Here is a 10,379-nt window from a genome sequence, read left to right as displayed (position 1 = left end):
GAGTTGTGGGGGCCTTAATAACGGAGGACCTCCCAATGGATCATACTTTGTACTCGTATGCAGTAGTGTATCCCAAATAACCTGGTAGCTGTTTCCCACAGTAAGGTAAACAGATGTTTTTCAAGGTATGAGAGGTATTATAATGGTAAGATTGCTCTGTAACTCAACAACCCCCGTATCCACAGTCATCACACTCTGACAGTCGGAGCCTCTCCCATTCAGATAGTTTATGATAAATGACTCCTCCTGAAATACTGACAACATATACTGTACAGCAGAGGAGGGAAAAGCCTTGTCTCATTTCAAACCTGTGTCACATGTGTTACAGAATGCTACAAATATGTACATCCAAATCAAAGTGTGCTTTAACTTTAACTTAAAGAGTTTCCACTTTTTTGTTTCCATTGGTTCCATTGCCCTGGGTAAACTAAAGCCTGGTACACACATAAAGATGTTCTATTTTCAACAGATTTTTTTTTATCTGAGAGAGACCCCACACATGAAGATAAAAAATCACTACATTCCATTCCACGTCAAAATCGGACTCGGGAGTCGCCCATACACAGGAGGACTTTTGATCGTAAATATTGAACACGTTTCATATTTACGATCGTCGGCCCGACCATTTTACGAGCAGATTGTCGGGAGAAATTGACTCTTAACACACCTCACACCACAGGATAATCTTGTAGGATAATCTTTAGAGCCATCCGATAATTGGGCGTTTGCTGTCCTTGGTCGGAAGGGGGGAAATCGGGCCAAAATCGGCCAGATTATCTTTATGTGTGTACCGGGCTTAAATCACTAGCATGCAAATCATGTAGGCTACAGTAAATGGACATGTCTGTCTTACTGGTGGAATGACAATGTAAATGGACTGACTTATATAGTCGCCTTATTCCAAAGCGCTTTACAACGGCCTCTCATTCACCCATTCACACACACATTCACCCACCAATGGCGGCACGCTACCATGCAAGGCGCCGGCCCGCTCATTGGGAGCAATTTGGGGTTTAGCGTCTTGCCCAAGGACACCTCGACATGTGGCCAGCAGGGGTTCCAATCGCCGTTCTGCCGACCTTGCGATCATTAGACCCTGGCTCTACCTCCTGAACCACAGCCGCCATTGTAGAGAATAACTGCTGGTGCTATAGACTCTACTGTCATAACTTAACCGTCACAAATCAATTTGCGCTCCTATAATTACCACCGTGCAGACTATGGAACCAGCCCTCTGTATTGATGATACAATCACAGGCCCCACGCTCTCTCCTGGGCAGGTTCAGTCTGAATTTAGTGTTCATTTAGTTTAATTCACTCTGCACAGAACAGAGCCAATTAGGCTCGGTGAATCAAAGGATGTCAAGTTTTAACTTCAGGAGCGGTTTTGGTAGAAAACACAGGCATATTAAAATTAGGTGTCATCAATTCATATCAGTGTGAAGGTGTAACAAAGAAGAACTTCATTAAAACAATAGGTGTAATCCTCATACATTTAACATGTGATATCCAAACATCACTCAGATTAGCATGATTGGTGTGAATTCCAAAAAGCAATATTAAAGCTCTAGTGCTATTTTACAAAAGTGCCAGACATTGGCTTTTTTCAAATTGCTTTTTTTGAAAGAGTCCCATTGTGTATAAACCTCACATTCAAATAGTAGCTTTTAAACATAATAATGTAACTTGACTTGCCTAACATTACATATAAATGATAAAACACTTATTGTTCACAGTTCATTGTTCACTTGTCAGTTACGGTCCAAAGTATTTTGACGAGTTGCCATTCAACTTAGGAGCTTGGATACACTGCAGTTTGGAGAAGTAGAAACGTATTCATCCACAGTCTGTGCTGTGTTTACAAAACCGACAATAACATTTTATATTACATAACTTATCTAGTTATTTATATAACTTTCTATTTCAACTTCCTTGCAACCACAGACATCCTAGATCCTAGAAAAAAACCTAGACCATTTTCTTTGTACAGCTTTTTCTCTAGACAAACAAGTTTTCAATGAGAATAATTCATGGGGTTGAGGTATTCTATTATATCACAACCCAACTTCCGATGATTCTTCTTTTGTTTTTACAATAACACTTCAGGGACCGAGCTTGTTCCTGTGTCGACTGCAGGGTTCTGCTCTGGGTGTGTCTCATGGTACATCAGGTAGAGACAATGATCGTTCAGGAAAAGGGCCGTTTCGTCTCTCATGCCTGTAGCCCTCGCTGGCTTCCCTCACAGAAGACAGCCATCTATAGCCACATTCTTGGGTATCAGATCTGAGAGACTGAAGCTCAAAGATAGCGTAAAGTTTATTTCATCATTTTATTTCATTAATTCCCCTCAGAAAGGTGCATTGATGCCAACTATAGGCCTACATGGAGATAGTCCTTGGCAAAATTGGTCTACTTCTACTTCCTTCTAAGATTGCTATTCAAATAAACAGAACTCGGAATAAACCCCTTATCCATAAATAAATAAACAATACCCAATGGGATTTAACGTGGTAAGCACTTGGTAAAAATGTGAAAATGAATTTTGCATTGTTTGCTCAGGAGGGCTAATTAACCTCTCTGATCCGTCGTCTCCGAGTCTTATTGTGATAAATAAATAACCGCGTGTGGTCTCCTCAGAATTCTACACGAGATTCGAGGGTTCTACCACGCCTCTACGTGGCGGAGCTCATCATTGGCTCTCCTCTGATCAGCATCAATAATACATGTCATCTATCTCCCCGCCAGGCGCATCTGAGACTCTGTGCAGACGGCACGTGATCCTGATGGACACGGTAATACAGGCTTTGATACGGTGTTATTATCTAGCAGACTAGGCCCTAGTACACAGCTAATCAAATGTACGGTGGAGTCTCATCTCCGTAGGAGGAGAGTGATGGACGGAGGCTGGGGAATATGTCCGCCGTGCCGGTGGTGATTCGTACAGTATGTTGTATATCGCATGTTAATGTTGTGTACGTTCCAGGGTATAAGTGAATCAGAGGCTAACCCGCCCTGTCTAACAGCTACTGACAAGGCAAACAAGGAAGGCCGTTGAGGAGATGCTAGCCACAGCAGGGGAGGAAGAGGGTTCCCCCACCGCCTCCAACTTAGAGTCGTTACACCATCGACGTCTACGCACGCTCGTTTGATTGATGGTGTTCTTCTCTTTCACTAGATCATAAAGGCCGTATATAGCCAGTGCTCGAGTTGAGGGGGGGATGAGGGGGGAAATAAAAACGGTCAAAATCATCCCCCTTCTAAAACTGCCATCCCCCCCCTTTCCATCCCTTATGTCATTTTATCAATGAACGTGGTATTACTGCTATTTCAACATTTAGTTTTGCGCATATTGAGTAAAATACTGTGGGCGAGGGGGGGGGGGGGGGGGGGCACGCACACATGCAATGACATTTTTACCACCAAGTCAATCTGACACTGAAGTCACTGACGCTGTGGGGATGCTGAAATTGTCCCCATAATGATCAAATCCATCATCCCCCCTGATTTTCTTTTACAACTTGAGTACTGGATATAGCCTGTGTAGTGGAGGTGATTTGGAATCATGCTGTCGTGATGAGGTTTACGAGTGATTTCAAATCATGTGTGCTGTGGTGTTTTAGGTAGAGTCGCCGTCTAATGATCACAAGGTTGGCAGATCGGCGGTTCCAACCCCCGGCTGGCCACATGTCGAAGTGTCCTTCGGGCAAGACACTGAACCCCAAAATTGCTCCCTGTGAGCAGGCCGGCACCTTGCATGGTAGCTTGCCGCCATTGGTGTGTGAATGTGTGAATGAGAGGCTGTTGTAAAGCGCTTTGGAGCAGCAAAAAAGGCGCTATATAAGTGCAGTCCAATAATTTTACCCTTACATTTTCACGTGTGAAACTGAACTGGCTTTTCTTTGCATGTTGTGGTGCAGTTGGGCTTGGAACCTGATTGACTGAGAAAGCTGTTCCCGATGTTATCACATCCTGTACGTTGTTTTGTTGTGCCCCCCTGACGAAGGCCTCGGTAGAATATTCCAGAACAGAGCAGAGAAGCTCCCGGAGGAGGTCTAACAGCCAGTCTACCCGGAGACCGAACCAGACTACCGACGAAGAAAACTCCTACTCCTTCCTGACTGCACCACCTGTCTTCGTGGTTGTGTTGTGTTTACCATGGGACCCTAAAACCCTGGGGGGTATTCCATCAACGTCGCTAAAGGACAACCCAGGCTTATTTAGATAAATCCTGCGAGATTTATAAAGAAAATCCAGCCTTATTTCGATAAGTCTCGTGAGACTTAATTAAAATAAGCCTGGGTTTTCCGTCACTGACGTTGATGGAATACCCCCCTTGTAGAGTCATGTTGTGTTAGAGTACCCTACTTACCTGATTACCTACATCGTGACATGTGCTTTTAGGGTTGAAGGCAACAGGGAGTTTATCACAAATGTCTAATCATTTACAGCGCCTCAGGGATTTGCAGTGTTGTCGAGCATTGTTGTCCTTGGATAATTTTCGGTGGTGGATTTAGATATTCAAATAGCATTCAAGAACATAGAACATTCTTAATGTTGACAGAGATAAACATCATCAGTATTCTCCCCTGCATAATCAAATACAAACAAAATAATATGATCTACAAGGAAATCGATCCCCAGAAGTCAACTCCGGTAATACCACAGGACCTGGCAAAGACCTGACTCCACGCTCCATCTCGACACTCATATTCACCATGTGTGTCTTGCATAAGATAAATAACTCATACATTTCGTGAGCTTAGAATTATAAGGTTCTATCTCCGTTTAGGATAGTTCAGATAGAGAGATATTGAGGGTCAACGTTTTTACATTCCATTATGTTTTGTGAGATGGAACCTTTGTATTTTATTAATTACTAATTAATGTCTACATTTTAAAAAATAACACCACACAGGCATTAATAAACACCTAATGGATCAGATTATGTAAAAAACTAAATTTTGACAAAAATTGAGATAGAACCTTATAATTCTAACGTCACGATTTTCAAATGCTCAGTGCATTTAGAGAGTAATTAACTCTCGACTCACAGAATAAGCAGGAGACAGACATGAGCTTAGTGCAAAGACCGAAGTGGAACTCATCTTGCATATGAGGGAGGCGGGGGGGGGGGCGGCTAAGGGGGGCATATACTAAGGGCTGTGGTAAAGGAGGTAGAGGTGGTAGAGCCGGCGTCTAAAGATCGCAAGGTTGGCAGATCGGCGGTTTGAGCCCCGGCTGGCCACATGTCGAAGTGTCCTTGGGCAAGACACTGAACCCCAAATTGCTCCCAGTGAGCGGGCCTGAGAGTGCCTTGCATGGTAGCTTGCCGCCATTGTTGTGTGAGTGTGTGTGTGAATGGGTGAATGAGAGGCCGTTGTAAAGGGCTTTGGATAAAGGCGCTATAGTGTATAAGTGCAGTCCATTCACCATTTATATGATGATGCTCTCTGCATTCCTCTCCATCTCTTGAAGCATCACATGGAAGCAGTCTGTTTGGCTTGTCTGTGTCTCTTTCCCTTTGACACTTTTGGACTGCGAGAGAAAGTGGTAGATTTCTCTTTTAGCCCCACGGCAACCCAGCCGACCTTGACGCTCTTCAGTGTCTCTTCAGTTTCTGTGTTTGAGAAAGAGAGAGAGAGAAAGAGAGGGAGAGAGAGAGAGAGGGAGAGAGAGAGAGGGAGAGAGAGAGGGAGAGAGAGAGAGAGAGAGAGTGAGAGGGATAGAGAGACAGAGAGAGAGAGAGAGGGAGAGAGAGACAGAGAGAAAGAGAAAGAGAGAGAGAGAGTGGGAGAGAGAGAGAGGGAGAGAGAGTGAGAGAGAGAGTGAGAGAGAGAGAGAGAGAGAGAGAGAGCGTGCAAGAGAGTGAAAGAAAGAGGGACAGAAGAATCTTAAGTACAGTAGTGGGACATCGATCACAAACACATTGTCTGTAAATCCATACGACTGAAAAGTCTGTCGCATAGTTCTCTACTGAAAAGCCTGTCCCATGGTCCTCATCACCTTTTTGTAATGAGTCTTTTTGTTACAGAGGTGAATCCTAATTAGCACTCTTCAGAGATCCACCTCACACAGCAAATACAACACTTGTCATGTTCGTTTCTCCCCCCTTACTTTGGTGTTCCCAATCAAATCTGAAAAAAACATTAATCATCACCACATTTTATTTAACACCCTTTTTACGCTGTAAACAATGTCTCAGACTGGCGGTTAACACGAATAACTGCAGTGAATATACAAAGAATTTACACTGAAAATGTACTGGTTGTGGATGTGTGGGTGTGTATGGGGATGTTTTCCATCTGATGGATGAACATAATCTAGGGTCACCCATTCGTTTCCTATGGCGGTCATTTTTGACCGGGAACACCACAGGTGTTACAAAGTTGACTAAACCTCTCAAAATTCAATGAACGTGGTGATCAGCAATTGTACATGTTGAAATGCCTAGTGTGGAGGATATCATAAGGCCTTGAGGCAATGAAATGTAAAACACAATATTTATGATTGATGAAAGTTGTAAATCGGTCAGATTTGACCCGAACACGACAGGAGGGTTAAATACAGTGCCCTGCATAGTGAGCTTAAACGTATAAGGTTCTATCTCCGTTTATGGCAGTTCAGAGATATTGAGCGTCAACGTTTTTACATTCCATTGTGTTTTGTGAGATGGAACCTTTGTATTTTATGAAATACTAACTCAAAAATGCCAATATTTAAAAAATAACACCACACAGGCATTAATAAACACCTAATGGATCAGATTATGTAAAAAACTAAATTCTGACAAAAAATGTAGATAGAACCTTATAATTCTAACATCACGATATCTAATGGGACAGTGAAGCATGTTCCTTCCTGTGGCTCTATACTCCAATAGTTCGTATAGTAGCTACGAGGTTAACGTATAGACTCTCAGCTTTTATTTGATGGCATTTGTGTACATATTGGTTTCACCATTTAGAAATGACAACAGTTTTTCATACATACTCCCCCTATTTTCAAGGCACCAAAAGTAACGGGCCAGACTAATACACTGTCCAAATGAAGCACTCATGTTTAGCATTTTGGTTGACAATCCTTTGCATGCATTCAAAATACCATGTCCAACTGTCCAAACCTTTTCTCAAATGTTTCTCTGGCCTCTACAGTTGGTGTGTGACGGTTGACGTGTTCTGCAGATGGTGGTTCTTCTTCTTCTTCTTCTTCTTCGGCGTATGGGTTGTTGTTTCCTCTCCACTCCACCAGGCTCGGGGGCCAAGGGGCTACCCTTTTACCACCCCGAGACCTGGTTGAGGGGCTCACCCGGGCTATATTTCTGGACACCCCTCCAGAAGCCACGTCATCGTCTCGTCATCTAATGCCGACAGATGGTGGTCTCTCTCTCCGACACACTCACGCCTCCCTCCTGGAGAGTCTTCCTGATCAGTGACATGTGTCACAGACAGACAGACAGACACCCCCATTACTTACCTACGTAGATGCTTTCGCCCCGAAATTCTTTTCAGTTGTAAGTTCATCCTCCCTCTCCCTCTACTCCCCTGCTCCAACATCCATCGCAGGGAGGATGCTGCACAAGGTTTTATTTGTTGTTTCTGTCCCTTCTTACCTTCTTACGGCTGAACATTTTTCAATTTCGCCAGCGCTGGAGAAATACAAGATAAGTTTGATTGTTTTTTTGTTTCCGGTATAGGGAAAAAGGAACGGAAAAACGACAACGAGGATTCATTATGTTTTTATTTTTTGGGATAACAGGTTTTATTTCGCTATAGGCGGGTTGGGGGGGGGGGGGGGGAGCAGATTCATTGAATTTTTCATGGGAGATTTCCCCCTGTCTTACAGTCTAGAGTACCTGAGTACCACACGCACCACTTTAACACACACAGGCATATCTGGGAATGAAAACAGGGCATGAAGAGTACTGAGATTCATCCTACCTTGCTAATCAGATGTTCTGCCTTTAGTCCCCAAACAACAGGGTGGATGCATAATATAAGATATTCTGACTAACGAAGATCTTCAATCTCAGCTTTAAAGATTTAAAGAATCTCTATCGCTAGTATGCCACATGATTATGTATGTACATGTATGCCACATGTTAGGATGCTTTCCAGAGTCTGCACATAGTGTGGGTGGCAGTCTCATGGGCTACTAATCAAATCAAATCAAATTGTATTTGTATAGTGCATTTCTTACAAGATGCAACTCAATGCGCTTCACATACTGACAGAGCCGCAAGCAGGCAAAAGTAAAAACCTGTACACTGTGTAGCCAGGAAAATTCCCTACACAGGTCTAGATCAACTCCATGTGAAGTGTGACATAATCTTGCTCGTGTATTGATGGATTTCTTGTTATTTTGCTATTTTGCTCAAGTACTACTATACTATACTTTATTACTTTATTTTTTATTATTACTTTATTACCAGAGACCAGGGCTGGACTGGGACCAAAATTAGGCCCTGCCATGTTGCTCAGACCGGCCCAACACAATCGGTCCGACACCGCCGATCAACATGCTGGCAGTCTGTTGAATATACCATTTTTAAAAAAAAACTATAGAACGGAGTAAGTGACATGGACAGCAAGTATACCAATGCAAGTGTGAACCAGTGTACTCACTCACTGTTGACGTACTCCACGGTGATGAGACATGGCTGCTGTATCTGTAGTAGGCCTAGCCCCCACAGTTGATCCAGAGAACATATCTGTCAGTTTCTGACATTTTGAGGCATCCTCTGAGTCTGCTAGCTTCTTACTTTTTTTCTCCCTAATTTTCTGGGCACCCCCTTTCACTATCTTATCTACGAACATGACACTCCACTTGGGTTGTCGGCCGAGGGATCAGAGTGGGGGAGGGGGCCGATGGACAGCAGGGCCTAAGCATGTGATTGGGCCAGCCCATGTGTTAGTATAAACGGGGGCCGCCGCTTGATTCAGCGCTAGTTGATGCCGCGCTATTTTGGGGGTCGGCCGCACAATTTTTTCTAAATTTTTTTTTTTTTTTTGGGGGGGCGGGGGGGCGGCCCGACCGGCCCAAAACTAGCGCGGCCCACTAGATTGTATGGCCAGTCCAGCGGTGCCAGAGACGGACTGTAAAGCCTATTAAAACAGTGCTTTTGTGTATCTACATTGTCTGTTTATGTTTCCATGCACCTCAGAATACCAAGCACTTACCTTTCACACAGAAGGTCTGAGTAAGATGGTTATCAAACCCTCCCCTTGCTCACCATCCCTCCCTTATCTCCCCCTTGTCTCTTGTTTGTGCCTGTGTTGCCTCTGCTGCTTAATTGCAATCAATGAGCCCTTAATAGGGTTGTGGCACATGAGGATTCAACTTTGCTGTTTGCAACTTTGCTCTTGTTGATAACAAAAAGATACGTTTAATACAATAAAAATTTTACGATAGATAGTGTCTTATTCTTCTAATACATTCTGATTTAGACTGATTTAGATCCTTCAGATTTGAGCTACAACGCAGGATCTGGAAGATCTTATGACAGCTTTGTTTTCCTGTAGAGAGTAGAGATGATTTTTTTATTTGATTTTTGAGTCCTCTTCCTCCAACTGTCAACATGATCCCACCTAAACCCACACAGGCTATAGATGAGCTCTATGCAAAGTCTCCTTCAGCGCACGCTGCCTAGAAGAGCTCCTCTCTAGCCCGCTGAAGTGGTGTGTAAACAGTGGATGATGCACTGTAGCTATAGCTGCAGATCTGGGTTCGAATAGTATTTGTTTACTTTGAACTAATTTGATGATTGATTGAGGCTGCCTGGAGTGGGAGCCCCATGTTCCCTCAGATAACTTAACTCTAGCCGTAACCTAATCTTAAACCTTACCTCAATCTACTAGCTGTTAACGTCTCACGCCCCCTAACTAGTTGTTTCATTTGCAACTCAAGATAGCCTGCCAACAACTCAAGATAACCTGTTAGAAACTCAAGATAGCCTGCTAGTAACTAAAGATAGCCTGTTAGTAACTAAAGATAGCCTGCTAGTAACTAAAGATAGCCTGTTAGTAACTAAAGATAGCCTGCTAGTAACTAAAGATAGCAGGGCTCTCAAGTCTCACGCATTGGGTGTGAGACACACGTGGCGTGTGAGCGTGTGAACGGGTTGAAATGTGTGTGTCTCACGCCCAATGCGTGAGACTTGAGAGCCCGCTAGTAACTAAAGATAACCTGTTAGTAACTAAAGATAAGCTACTAGTAACTAAAGATAGCCTGTTAGTAACTAAAGATAAGCTACTAGTAACTAAAGATAGCCTGCTAGTAACTAAAGATAACCTGCTAGTAATGATGTTGTAGAGGAAGAATCTGCAGGAGAGTGCTGTCACTGTAATGTTCGCCTCACAGCATAAGTAGTTGTCAAGGATCAC

This window comes from Nansenia antarctica (genome assembly GCF_963989245.1).
Source record: "Nansenia antarctica genome assembly, chromosome: 11".
Lineage (NCBI taxonomy): Eukaryota > Metazoa > Chordata > Actinopteri > Argentiniformes > Microstomatidae > Nansenia > Nansenia antarctica.
The sequence above is the reverse complement of the archived record's forward strand: the minus strand, read 5'-3'. Positions refer to the sequence as shown.